Source organism: Malus domestica, chromosome 04, assembly GCF_042453785.1.
Source record: "Malus domestica chromosome 04, GDT2T_hap1".
Lineage (NCBI taxonomy): Eukaryota > Viridiplantae > Streptophyta > Magnoliopsida > Rosales > Rosaceae > Malus > Malus domestica.
In genome coordinates this window covers 22,626,651-22,640,818 of record NC_091664.1, presented here as the reverse complement: position 1 = coordinate 22,640,818, position 14,168 = coordinate 22,626,651, and the positions used below count along the sequence as shown (strand labels likewise).

The 14,168-nt window shown below is 36.1% G+C and overlaps 1 pseudogene; it reads right to left on the bottom strand.

The window, feature by feature from the left end:
• Positions 1-429: 429 nt before the first annotated feature.
• On the bottom strand, positions 430-13,049 carry LOC103419391 (laccase-7-like; annotated as a pseudogene).
• Positions 13,050-14,168: the final 1,119 nt, after the last annotated feature.

Sequence of the window (14,168 nt, the reverse complement as noted above, 5' to 3'; positions counted from 1 at the left end):
TGGAGATTGATCGACATTTCATTAAGGAAAAATTGGATGCTAAAATTATTATGTTTCCGTTTGTGAGATCTGAAGATCAACTTGCTGATGCTCTTACTAAGGCTATGTCTAATAATGTGTTTTCCAATTCGCTTGACAAGTTGGGCATGCATGACATCTTTGCACCAACTTGAGGGGGAGTGTTGCGAGTTATATATTAGCTAGAGTGTAAATAATAGTTTATTGTCCCACATTGGTGAAGTACATATGTAATACCAATTGTAACTCCTATATATACTCCACTTTGGAGATTAATGAATATATAAGAAATTCCCAAATATTGTCATATATATTTTTGGTATTTACTATGTTTAGTTTAATATTGGTATTTACCATGTTTAGTTCAATATAATATATTGTGATTTCAGTAAACAATGATGACCAACTTATACAGTACATTTGTTACTACTTTTACTACAAAGTTATTTATTTGTAACCAAATGAATGAAATTGACCACGATATTAAAATTTAAAGAATACAATGGAAAGAATATTTTGAGGTCTCTTCCGAACAACTTCTAACATTTGGGCAAATCAAGTGGTGGTGGAGGCAAAGTAGACTCTGGCATTCGTCCATTTCAACCTCAAAAGCCATTCCCAGCCCCCATGGCAGATGCACGTCCAAATGACAGTACATGTACCATATACCTGAAACAACAGTTTAAAACAAACAATCATAAATTAATGGGTAAATTACACTTTCATACCTCAGGTTTGGGGTCAATTTCAATCTTGTACAACAACTTTAAAACATTTCACTTTCATACCTCAAGTACTATTTTATTTCAATATAATACATCCGTTAGATTGTCCATCCATTAATCCGTTAAATGCTAACATGGCTGCCACATTTATGCCACGTGGCTGCCAAATGTCTGCCACGTGGCAAATAAATTTTTTTTTTTAAAACCTGAATTTTCTCAAAAAAAAAAAACCCTGATCTGCAAGAAGAAGAAGAATAGGGAGGAAGAAAGAAAAAGAAAAAAAAAAAAATTGTCCTCCCCCCCCCCCAGCGACCCAGAAGAAGAAGAAGAAGAAGAAGAAGAAGAAGAAGAAGAAGAAGAAGAAGAAGAAGAAGAAGAAGAAGAGGGAGGAAGAAAAGAAAAAAAAAATTTGCCCCTCCCCCCCCACCCAGCGACCCAGAAGAAGAAGAAGAGGGAGGAAGAAAAAAAAATTGTCCCTAAAAAATTTGTCCCCCCCCCCCACCCAACGACCCAGAAGAAGAAGAAAAGGGAGGAAGAAAAGAAAAAAAAATTGTCCCTAACCCCCCCCCCCAACCCCAGCGACAAAGAAGAAGAAGAAGAGGAAGAAAAAGAAAAAGAAGAGGAAGAAGAAGAAGAAGAAGAAGAAGAAGGAGGAAGAAAAGAAAAAAAAATTGTCCCAAACCCCCCCCAACCCCAGCGACAAAGAAGAAGAAGAAGAGGAAGAAGAAGAATAAGAAGAATAAGAAGAAAAGGGAGGAAGAAAAGAAAAAAAAATTTGTCCCTAACCCCACCCCCCCCCCCAACCCCAGCGACAAAGAAGAGGAAGAAGAGGAAGAAAAAGAAAAAGAAGAAAAAGAAGAGGAGGAATAAGAAGAAGAAGAGGGAGGAAGAAAAGAAAAAAAAAATCGTCCCTACCCCCCCCCCCCCAACCTAGCGACAAAGAAGAAGAAAAAGAAGAGGGAGGAAGAAAAGAAAAAAAAAATTAAAAAATATTTTTTTTGCCACATGGCAGACATTTGGCAGCCACATGGCACAAATGTGGCAGCCACGTCAACATTTAATAGATTAATGGATCGAAAATCTAACGGATGTATTATATTGAAATAAAATAGTACTTGAGGTATGAAAGTGATATGTTTTAAAGTTGTTGTATGGAGTTGTAATAGACCTCAAAACCTGAGGGGCTACTGTGTAATTTACCCTAAATTAATTGTTTATAATACATTAAAATACAATGAAACTTAATTAAACAAAGGATTAAGAAAACTAACCAGGATTATTTGCTTGAAACTTGATCATAGCCCATCATCCGACTGGCACACCAACTGTGTTACGTATTTACGGATTAACAAAGTTAAACTTTTTGGGGTGATTAATCAGGTCGTAATTTCCAAACCCTTGTGCCAACACGTGGAAATTGAAGCCGTAGAGATGCATCGGGTGGTTCTTGATGACCAAAAATGTTGTGTTCTGAAGCACCATCTCCACTGTTGAATTGAATTTCAGCGTCTTGACCTTGGTTGATTTTGGCGCGTATATCAATGATAGGTCAAGGCTAATATCAATGATAGGTCAAGGCTAATGTTCATGTACCTGTAGTCAAATTTGACTGGAGGCTCGTCAGGAAAGTTTCTGGTGTAAACCCCGCTCACATTGTGAAATTGTGCTTCCAACATGGGTATATTGCTTGGGCGCACGAATGACTCATTGTTCATGCTTGTGGACAGTCAGTTATTGAAGAGACCCTGACACGTGGCATTTTCTGGACACATCTCCAAGTTGACGCCGATTGTCACGAACATGTGCTCGTCCACCTTGAGTGGGACTGGGACCCATTGGGTCTACTGGTGAGGCTGGTAAGATTGCTGAGGAACTTATGGACCAATGGCTTGTCGTAAGGGTTGGGCATTGAGGGCATAATTGTGGTTGATGAATTGGAGCCCTTGTAGACAATGATCTGGTGGTTGAGTTATCAAAGTCGATGGCGCCACTAGCACTAGCGTATGGAGTGGCGGCCATGTAATAAGATCCAATAGGTTGATTGAATTTGACAAGAACGTCGGTGGTCTGACCAGGTCCGGTAACCACCATGTCGCTAACGTAAGGAGTGGTGTAGATAGCGTCGATGGCGACAACTGTCATCTTGTGATTGGTTATCTTGAAGAATAGCTGGGTATTGAGTCCATCGTTAATTAAGCGTAGCAGGTAGGTCTTTCCTCTCACCACACTTAGTTGATATGATTCTGATAATTTGATGTCAATTTGTTAATACTCATCATGCAAAAATAACACATAAACTAAATCAATAAATTTACGTGTATGCATGCATGGTTACGTACGATTTTGAGAGCAATCGTAAAGATCGCCGGGAAGTCCATTGATGGTGTAAGCATTTGAAATGTTAGGAGCAATTCCTTTAGACATGCCTTCTTCCTCAATGTCAACCACATTGCCATTGTACCACTCTCCTGCAATTCCATCAAACAGGTAATATATAATTAGTCATAAAAAAAGTTGTTAAAAAAATATTATTCATCAAAATTATTGTTTAAAGTACATATTACGATTAACCTTAAGCAAGTTGAATGGTATAGTTTAATCGTTAATTACCTAACAAGATGGGAACTTCTTTGGTGGGCTTGGGGAAGGGGAAGGATCGACCGGCTTTCGGGTGGATTATGAGCGCTCCGTGGACAATTGCACGGAGCCATGAAATGTGGGCATGCCACCAAAGGGTGCCTTCTTGTCTAGTGATATTAAATTTGTAAGTATAACGTTGTTCGGGGCGTATAGGGCATTGAGTTACATATGTAGGCCCATCCACCCATGGACTAAGAAGTTGAAAGATTCCATGCTTGCATTAAGAAACTATACAACGTGAACAAAACTTTAACTCAACTTTCCCCTTGGGGGTTGTTAAATGGTTTTGAATAATTGGTATTTACCAGTGAATAGTAAAAGAGCTAGCTCAAAGGCTAAGCGTGCCATATGGGGAACAAATTAAAAGAGCTAGCTCAAGGGAAATGAGAAGTTTGAGAATCGTCTATTTTTATGGAATATTGTATTTTGGAGAAATTAGGTTCTAATCTTTCCTTTTACTACTTCATTGATTAAAATCCTATTCTTTTTTAATTTTTGATCAAGGTCTTTGGGTATTAATAACATCATTAATTATTTCAATAATAAAATATTTTTTTATTTCTAAATATATTAATTTAATGTTAAAAATGTTACAATTAGTATATTTATATTTATATTTATGACTAAATTTTTTTATCATATATTTTTAGTTTTAGTTTGTACCCTTTTTTAATTTGTACCAATTTTCTTTTCAATTTTAATTTGTACCCATATATTAATTTCTTTTTGTGCCCATATTTTTTAAAGTTTATTTGTATTTGTACCCATATTTTTTTTATTTGTACTTTTTATTTTGCTAAATGTACTCATGCTAATTATATGTACCCATTCATGTAAAACTTTTTAATCTTAAAATGTATTCATTATTAAATATATCAATTTGTTATATGTAAAATGTACCTTTTTTTTATATAAAATCTATTCAATTTTTTTTTTCTAATCCATTTTTAAACTTACATGGGTACATTAATTTTTTTTCTTTGATTTTAAAATGTATCCATGTCAAGTTTAATCGAAGAAATTTACTAATGTTATTAAGCCTAATATCTTCTTTTTTTTTTTTGTGTGATTTTGAAGAATATACCCATGTTTTGATACAATAATTTGTTTGGTTAATTTTGATGAATGTACCCATGTTTATACACACACACACACACACACACACAATAGTATATTTATATTTTAATATTTTAGTCCCACAAATTATGGTTTTTTTATTTAAAATCTCATTTATATAAACAACTAAAATTTCTAATTTTTAATTTAAAAAATATAGTAACGTACATAAAAATAAATTATCACATTAATTTCAGGGACCTCGACCAAAAATTAAAAACCAACAATATTTCAATCAAAGAATATTCATAGCTAATGACAACATCCAAAGTCTCCTTTGTATTTTTCTTGTGATATCTCAGAGGTCGATATATGCTATGTTTATATAGGCATTTGGAAAGTAGTTGCTAACCCATTATTTCCACAATTACGTGGAAAATTAGCAAACAAATTTGCATTTGTTTTGACAAGGACTTTGAAATGTCGAAGATAAAGGTATATAAAATGACTTTGGTATCGTATATGCAGTTAACAGTTTGTTTAAATTGGGGATCCGTCAGAGAATGCTAGGATAAAGATATGAACACAAGTCAGAAACTTTGTTCTTCAAGCAACCAACCATGTTGAATAACGTCGATCAATTTGACCGTGTCCAAACTACACTTTACAGGCTGACGAATTTTAAGAAAAGGGAACTCTTGCGGTGTACTAGAAGAACACGTTTAGATTTGAATAGTTCTGAATGTAAAACTAGTACGGAAGTACGTTGACATTAGAAATATTAAGTATTTTTGTTAAGTGGAAAAGGTCGCGTGCCATTTGTGTAAATGTATTTTTCTTTTTTGTATTTAATTTAGGAAGAATTCTCAGCACTTAAGAAATTAAAGGGTTTATGTTTAGCTAAGTCCCGAGTACTCTATACAAAATTTATTTCTTAATCATACACTCTATTCTGTCGCTCTTTACACTCATCCCATTCTCTCAACTTGATCAAATAATATACGTTACTTTAGCTGATGTGTCAGGGATTCAATTTGTTAATTTGTTGAGGTTTTTTTTTTACAATTAGGACGTCTTAAACCCCAAAGATTGTCATTACCCATAATAGAATAAATATATATATTATATAACTATTTGGTCTTTTTTTTTAGGAAAACTAACGAAAAATAAAAAAAAAACTTTAGTTTTAAAGAAAAATGACAAATAAAGGTGTAGTGAATAGTACCACGGAAAGGTAAAAATATTGTTTTTCATTAAAAGTAAACAGTATTGGAAGTGTTTCGTTAAATCTCCCTTTTTTTCTATGTATAACTAGCATATGGTCACACACAAAGTGTGAGAGGAACTTTGTTTTAAAAATGGAAGGAGAGAGGAAGTGAGAGAGAACGTGGGAGTGGAGAGGGAGGGGAGAGAGCTTTATTTTATTTTATTTTATTTATTTAGATGTATGTTAAAATTACATGTAGGTAAGGCTTTGAAAAAAAAAAAACAAAATTTTGGTTGTGTGAAATTATATTATTGCCCATATTTCTTATTCATGTTCAATTTTAATTAGAGGGTTAGAATGATAATTTCATGGGATTTTAGTTAACAATTAGAATTCTATTAATAGGTAGTTTAGATATGGGGGGTGGGATACTATATTGTTTACTTAATTACATGTACATGATATGTTATGTTTTTTTATCAACCAATATGATATGGGAAATGTATATTGTATATTTGGAGTATGAAATAATAAACAACAGATAGAAAACAGAGAAAGTAAGAAATATGCATGTGGAAATAATTAATTAAAGAGATATGATATCCATATATCATTTTTTACTTTTTACATATTTTTTTAATTTTCAGCCGTTGAATTAGATGAATTGAAGAAAATCAAATAACAAAAATTAACAAGTGGTGTGTGTGAAGTAAAAAATTATGTGTAAATAGCACACCCCTTAATTAAATTCATTTTACAGATGTGCAGATAACAATTATAAAATTTGTTTCAGTATATTGAGTAACAATGAATTGATATTTGTTTCTTGGAGAGGGAGATAAATCTCGAAGACTTTTCAATAAGTTGACAAGATCTCATGATCATTTCGCCGTTGCTACGAATCCCACCCATCTCAGCTGACCGTTCGATGAAACCCTAAACCACTACTCGTGCATTCCAACTTTGACAGATTAAAATCCCAGAAATTGAACCAAATTTCTGGAAGGGGTTGTCTTATGTGGAGGTAGACATAAATGGTCACATCACAGATATGGTCAACTTTATTTTGGATCCTCAGGTCATACTCAAATTCGTTATTGGTTTGTTAATTAAAACGATATTCATTAGATTAACCCATAACACCAAACTGCCACCGTCACCACCTTTGATAATGCAGGGACATTCGAAAATTATGAGAGAGAACTGTCTTAATTTGGTCAACTAAAGTTAGGTTTAGGAAATTTTTCAATGGAATCAACAATTTCGTTTGTCTCTGTTCAACGAAACTATTGGTATTAAAAGAAAAATAATTAATCTATCTTAATCCCTGTCGTCGCCTCCTCATTTATGTATAATCGACTTTACGTGGTTGATGATTTGGTTAGAAATTGTTATATATATCCAGACAAAGAAAAGTACTGGAAGACCACTAAAAATTCGCACACATAAAAGGCCTTTGATCGAGTCTTGTAAAGCTGGTGGGGAAAGTTGGCTAGTCTTCTAAACTTCCAACAACTTATATTTTTTTTTCCGAACAACAATTTTATATTTAAGAGATTAAATAATAATAAAATGTGCCCAATATTTATGATGATACATACAAAATAAAATATCTACAAAATATATATTATTTGCTCATCATAAATTTACATATAGGTAGATTAATTAGTATAATATATTTGATCAAATATGTAGTACTGTGCATATACACAAACATACATACATATATTTGAACATATAGTAGTACTATATATATAGGTAAATTATACATATTGAGCTTATGGTAGTACTGTCACATCCCGGCTTGGGTCCACCACATCTCGGGCCCGTTCCACCACCGTAGCACGATATTGTCCGCTTTAGGCTTAACATTCCCTCACGGCTCGGGCCCGTTCCACCATCGTAGCACGATATTGTCCGCTTTAGGCTTAACATTCCCTCACGGTTTTGTTTTTGGGAACTCACGAGCAACTTCCCAGTGGGTCACCCATCCTGGGAGTGACCTGGCCTCCTTCTCGCTTAACTTCGGAGTTCCTACGAAACTCGAAGCCAGTGAGCTCCCAAAAGGCCTCGTGCTACGTAGGGATGATAATATACATTTAAGGATTACTCCCCTGGGTGATGTGAGATGTCACAATCCACCCCCTTAGGGGCCCGACGTCCTCGTCGGCACACTTCTGGCCAGGGATTGGCTCTGATATCATTTTGTCACATCCCGGCCTGGGTCTACCACATTCCGGGCCCGTTCCACCACCGTAGCATGATATTATCCGCTTTGGGCTTACCATTCCCTCACGGTTTTGTTTCTGGGAACTTACATGAGAACTTCCCAGTGGGTCACCCATCATGAGATTGCTCTCTCGCGCTACTCGCTTAACTTCAGAGTTCCGATGGAACTCGAAGTCAATGAGCTCCCGAAAGGCCTCATGCTAGGTAGAGATGGGAATATACATATAAGGCTTACATGATCCACTCCCCTAGGCGATGTGGGATATTACAATCCACCCCCTTAGGGGCCCGACGTCCTCGTCAGTACACTTCCGGCCAGGGATTGGCTCTGATACCAAATTGTCACATCCCGACCTGAGTCCACCACATCCCGAGCCCGTTCCACCACCGTAGCACGATATTTTCTGCTTTGGGCTTACCATTCCCTCATGGTTTTTGTTACCATTCCCTCATGGTTTTTGTTTTTGGGAACTTACGAGCAACTTCCCAGTGGGTCACCCATCCTGGGAATGCTCTGGCTTCCTTTTCGCTTAACTTCAGAGTTCCTGTCGATTCCGAAGCCAGTGTGCTCCCAAAAGGCCTCATGCTAGGTAGGGATGAGAATACATATTTAAGGATCACTCCCCTTGGCGATGTGGGATATCACAATTCACCCCCTTTAAGGGCCCGACGTCCTCGTCGGCACATTTCCGGCCAGGGATTGGCTCTGATACCATTTTGTCACATCCCGGCCTGGGTCCACCACATCCCGGGCCCATTCCACCACTGTAGCACGATATTTTCTGCTTTGGGCTTACCATTCCCTCACGGTTTTGTTTTTGGGAACTCACGAGCAACTTCCCAGTGGGTTACCCATCCTAGGAGTGCTCTGGCCTCCTTCTCGCTTAACTTCAGAGTTCTTATGGAACTCGAAGCCAGTGAGTTCCTAAAAGGCCTCGTGCTATGTAGGGATGGGAATATACATTTAATGATCACTTCCTTGGGCGATGTGGGATGTCACAATCCACCCCCCTTAAGGGCCCGACGTCCTCGTCGGCTCACCTCTGGCCAGGGATTGGCTCTGATACCATTTTGTCGCATCCCAGCCTGGGTCCACCACATCCCGGGCTCGTTCCACCACCGTAGCACGATATTGTCCGCTTTGGGCTTACCATTACCTCACTGTTTTGTTTCTAGGAACTCACACGAGAACTTCCTAGTGGATCACCCATCATGGGATTGCTCTCTCGAGCTACTCGCTTAACTTCAGAGTTTCGATGGAACCCGAAGCCAGTGAGCTTCCAAAATACCTCATGCTAGGTAGAGATGGGAATATAATATAACCATGCATTATTTATGACAAATCAAATAATAATATGAAGTCAAATTACAATCCAAAACAAAGAAGAAAGACTTTTATCTTTTGAGTTTTAGAAACAATGCTTATTTCAATTTAGAATAATGGTTTTAACTTTAGTTTTGATAAATTAGTGGAGTTAATAATACAATCTTGCATGATTTAGAACGAATTAAACAATAATATTAAGTCAAATCGAAATTTAAAAAAAACAAAAAAAATTTAATTTTTGGGTTTTAGAAATAGTAATTTTAACTTTATTTTGAGCGAACTTATAGTAATTTACATTTCAATGATAAGTTCTTTTTTTTTTTGGGGGGTTTTATAAACAATTCTTATTTTAATTTACAAACAAAAAATTTAACTTTAGTTAAATCTTTTGGGTTTGTGTCCTATTTTTGAGTTAAATAATAAAGAAAACTAATGAAATGCTTTCAAAATCCTAATCTTAACAAAAAAATTCAACTAACTTTATTTAATGGTTAGGACAAAATTCAATATCAAACTAGTCCTGTAACAACTCGTCACTAATTTTACGATTTTATTAATTTTAAAATAGTGAATTGACGAAAATGCCCTAGTGGAGAGATTGTTGATTTTCGTTGATTGTCATTTCGTGACGTGTATGAGCTATTATTTTACCGTATTCTCGAAGTACTCAACGGTACGAACACGTAGGCGCAATTTAAGATGTTGGGTATGACACCATTTGAGATGTTGTATGGCGAATTCTACGGATAGCACGTGGTGTACATAAGAGTATTGCGAAGAGGTATTTGAAGGTTTGAGATTACGATGTTGGAAATTATGTGCTATAGACGATGTCGCCCAAGATGGTAGTGCATGAGCCCAATCGAGGCATAAATCTAACGACTTATGCACAGTTTCCCAATGAGGGGCAAGATGGTAATATTGCACCCTCGAAAATTTATTACTTGCTTATCAAGACAATAGTGAGTTGTTGGTATTGTGAGCTGTAGACCATAATATTGATAGCTTATTTGTTGGGTTCGTTAAGCAAGTGAACAAGTAATCCCGTCTATGTTAGTATATTTATTTATTTATTGTTTAAGCTTGACCCAAAGATACTACACTTATTCTTGGAGTACGTGATGCTACAAGTGCGTAGATGAAATTTTTGTATGTTCAGTTTTGATTTCAGTACAACTATTTTAATTTTACGTTATTATATACGTATTTTGGCATTATGTTATTATATATCTATTTTTGACTTCACGTTTTTATAAAAGTATTATATTATAGTATTGTACTAAAGGAGAAGAAAAGTTTGAGTTTGGAGGCATGAAAGAGGAATTATTGTAACCCGATCGCGACAGAATGGCATTCTCATTTATGCAACCGTTCAGACTTGATATCTTCTTTATATATATTTTTTTTCTTCCTATTTTTTGGAGTATTTTATGTATAGCAACTTATTTCCAATTTTGAGGACGAAATTTTTTTTTTATGGTGGGTAGATTGTAACAACTCGTTCCTAATTTTACGATTTTATTAATTTTAAAAGAGTGAATTGACGGAAATGCCTTAGTGGAGAGATTGTTGACTTTCATTGACCATCATTTCGTGATGCGTATGAGCTATTATTTTACCATATTCTCGATGTACTTGACGGTACGAACGTGTAGGTGCAAATGAAATCAAAATCGAAGTTACGGTTAAAATTTTACGAAACTATGAAACTTGAGGGTGTTTTAGTAAATTTGAATTTTTGGGTATTTTATTATTTTAATATTTTAAATATTTTTTTCTAGCCCATGAGGTCCATACCCACACCAACTCTTCTCTCCTCTCTTGCCACGTGTCACTCATCCCCCCACTCTCTTAGACACTCTTTTTTCTCTTTATCTTCTCTCGCATCTCTCTCTCACTCTAACTCTATCTTCCCTCTGCAACCCCCGGCGCCGAGGCCAACGTCCACCAACTCGCCATCTTCTCCAGTGAGCTCCACCAAACCAACACATAGATCATCTCTCTTTCTCTCTCCCTCTTGTTAATCTTTCTCTCTCACACTCTCTCTTTTCACGGCTAGGAAGCTGAGCTCCATTCAAAATCCAAGAGGATTCGGGCGAAAGTCTAATGAATCCAATAAAGGTAAGGTCTAGACCACATGGTTTGCTTTTCCCGTTTCATTTTAATGACGATTAACTCCTTATACACGTGTTTTTGCGACAATTTGGTGCAAAAATTAACTCGGGAAGTCTCCCTAGTTTTCCAACCATGACATCGCTAGTTGCAAGCCTTTCCAGCCTATCTCGACCACGACTCGACGTGATTTTGGTATAAAATTATTCCTCTCTCTTTAAGTTTCAAATACATGTATAATTTTCTGTATTATAGTTGTATTTTGAGCTTGATCGGAGCTTTGGGATTGTTGCCCAGATTCCGACCGACCCATAACCTAAAAATGGGTCGACCCAACCCATAAACCAAAACCGAACCCGCAAACCAGCCTAAACCCGGATCCGCGTACTGGATCCGACCCAACCGATTCCTAATTGGATTTGGAATATTCTCGGAAACCCTCCTAGGCTATTTTTGACACCTCTGAGTCCATTTTTGGCATCCATTTAGTGAAATTCCAAAGTTTTAACGTAGTTGACTTTTTAGGCTTGACTTTTTACGAAAATTGTTCAGGACCCTTCTTAGCATATTTCGACACCCTGATTCCAAATATGCACTCTATTTTCCCAAATTTAATGATTTTAGTTGAGTTTTACTAACAAGTCTCTATTATACTTAGGTACGATCCGTATTTACTCGTTCAAACAATTACGACTTCACAAGTATCTGTGAGTGGAAATTTTCTTTTATATATATATATATAATTGTTTAGTTTCCATACATACATCTAATAACGAATTTTCTATGTGATGCCGTAATTAAATCAACGTTTATAAGGAATGTTGTATAATGAGAATTAGGAAATCATTATAAATCATATTGGATGCCTTAATTAGATTTACGGTTATGAATAGTATTATGTTGACTAGAATTATTGAATCACTGTGACATGACTATATTTACGTTATCTACTCATAGTGTGCTACACTATTGTTTGTACTAGCCCGAGCCAGGGCCAGGCTTCACGTGTATGTTCACATCGCACTATACGCTCACTTTGGAGTGCTAGTCCTATCCTAGATTGTTATAGGCAATTAGAACTTGTCTGTGATGTGCATAGCACCAGTCTTCACGTGATTGTAGTACTAGAGCGTAGTTCATTATTACACCTAGTTATGTTTATGTGAGAATATGTCTGCATGAACTCGTGTGTCAACATATGTCGATGAACACTCGATATGATATGTTTATTTCTACGAGATATTGTGATTACTGGAAGTTATATGCTTATTTACAAATTATTGTGAAGTATTGCATTTTTTGAGGAATCGTTGGCTATGGTAAGTATTTTCATACTATACGTAGTATGTTATATTTGGAAACTATACTTGTTTTACGGCGAGGGGTTATACATTTTAGAAAAGGTTTTTACAAAGCTTTATTTTTAGGCCCACTCACCCTTGTTTTTTCTCCCATCTAGGTTTTAGTGGCAGAGCTTTCGTGTCGACAAGGACTTTCTGGCAAAACGTTGTTATGGGAAAACTCCCGATTGTATAATTTTTCCTCTACCTTTGTTGTACTTTACTTATGCTCTGACATTATGTGTGGATTGGGTTCAATCCGGCTCACATGTGCACTCTTGCATCTAGTCACTTTTAGTTTAAATTTATTCACATTTCCACCTCACTACACCTTATGGCTTCGTCACCTTCCTGGTGTCAGCCACCACAACTCGATTCGGAGTCCAGGTGGACATTCCGGATTGGGGTGTGTTAGTTTGTTATTAGAGCATAAGTTTAGGCAATATTGCATTCACCACACATGTGATGTAGGCATCCTTGATTCTTGAATTTAATTAGCGAATCTTGCCACCTCATAGAGCATGAAAAACATGTTAGCTTTTCCTAAGTTTTGGGCGATTTAGGCGACTTATCAACATTTTAGATGATCATTTTGGAGAATGCCTTTAGACTTTAAGCTCCTTGCTAGGGAAATATGTAGATTTGAGATGAGTTAATGGCCCTGAAACAGGGCTATTGTGTCAATAGTTGTGTATCACCAGAGATTTACCAATCAATCCCATCATTATTCTCCCGCCTTCATTACCAAACTTTTCAAGATAGGAACCATAAATAGTTTTGATTCCTTGGCAATGCCTATTAGAATACCATCTATCAAAATTCTTACGAAGTTTTACTTTTCGTGGTAACAACCACCTTTGGTCCCCGACTATATCTGTCAACTATAGTTATAATTTCGAATCTTCAGGAGGAAGATTATATTCTATTAAACCCTATAATGAGTAGATCATTAGCAAATTCCTTTTCCCAACCTTAGAACACTACAATCAACACTAATTCCCAGGATTTCCTTGATGATGTACTCGTCATTACGATGAGTATAGGCATGGGAGTATGAGTTGTTATACCCTTGGCTAGAAAAAATCCCATGAGCAGTAAGTAAGTAAATTTCCCTTAGAATCAACAAAACCAAGTCATTAAGACCAATTTTTACCAATCATCCGAAACCATCCACCCAAGTGGGCTCTAACCTATAATTAGTATACGGTGACGCTACTTATTGACAATATTGTCTGATATCCAGAAGTTGTTAACCAGTATTCAGGCGGTATGATTTTTTATACCGAACACATGCTAGTGTCTGGGAGTGATACATTTGTGCCAGAACATTGGTTCATAGTTTCAGGGTAATGAACAATGTCAAAATATCATAAACGCGTTAATTAACGACATGACTGATAGACTGATTAAAAGTGACTACCTGAGCCGGAGAAATTAAAATCATAGAAATCTAGGGATATCTTAGAATATTCTCTAGGGTTAGTTATTATCCTATTAGAGTTCTAATCCTATTA